General features: G+C 33.5%; 1 long non-coding RNA gene across 1 annotated transcript; it reads right to left on the bottom strand.

Annotated features, from left to right (window-relative positions):
• Window positions 1-118: 118 nt before the first annotated feature.
• Window positions 119-472, bottom strand: LOC109364157. The gene is made up of 2 exons (XR_002110184.1): window positions 296-472; window positions 119-154 (listed from the first exon to the last, which is right to left on the bottom strand). It is a non-coding gene; the product is annotated as an uncharacterized LOC109364157 (long non-coding RNA).
• Between the last annotated feature and the right edge of the window lie 63 nt (window positions 473-535).

A 535-nucleotide genomic window follows, 5' to 3' on the forward strand; every position in this document is an offset into this window, starting at 1 on the left:
GTTCCATCTGAAGGAAAAAAAAAACAATAAAGGAAAACATAATTCAAGGAATCACTTTAAGTAAGAAATTAAGGTTTACTATTAACATATTTTAAACATATTTTACCCTTTCTTTTTCCAGTCTTCTTACTTCTTCTGCCTTCAGTAAACTGATCTGCAATGCATAAGGATTAAACATATTTAGAACCGGGAAACTGAACTACTGCCATCTCCTAGGCAACACAACACATGTTACTAGAATTACTATGGGTGTTTAAAAAAAAAATTAAAAGGGCGTCCCAAGTATCTTGTCTACCTGATCTCTCTGGCGTTTTTCTTTTCAGGCAATTCTAACCTTTTCTTTTTTGAAGGTTCCTGAAAAATAAGCATATAATTTGGTATTTATTGCTCAGCCATTGTTCTGTGAAGCATCTGTCAAGATTGGTTAGTATTCCACTTGCTGGTTATGTCCATGAAGACAAAAATCATTGCTAGATAATTGACTGGAAAAAAAAGACAAGGAGGAAAGGTTCGAAGGTTTCATTCTGTCATTCTT

Source organism: Meleagris gallopavo (assembly GCF_000146605.3).
Source record: "Meleagris gallopavo isolate NT-WF06-2002-E0010 breed Aviagen turkey brand Nicholas breeding stock chromosome 4 unlocalized genomic scaffold, Turkey_5.1 Chr4_random_7180001862455, whole genome shotgun sequence".
Lineage (NCBI taxonomy): Eukaryota > Metazoa > Chordata > Aves > Galliformes > Phasianidae > Meleagris > Meleagris gallopavo.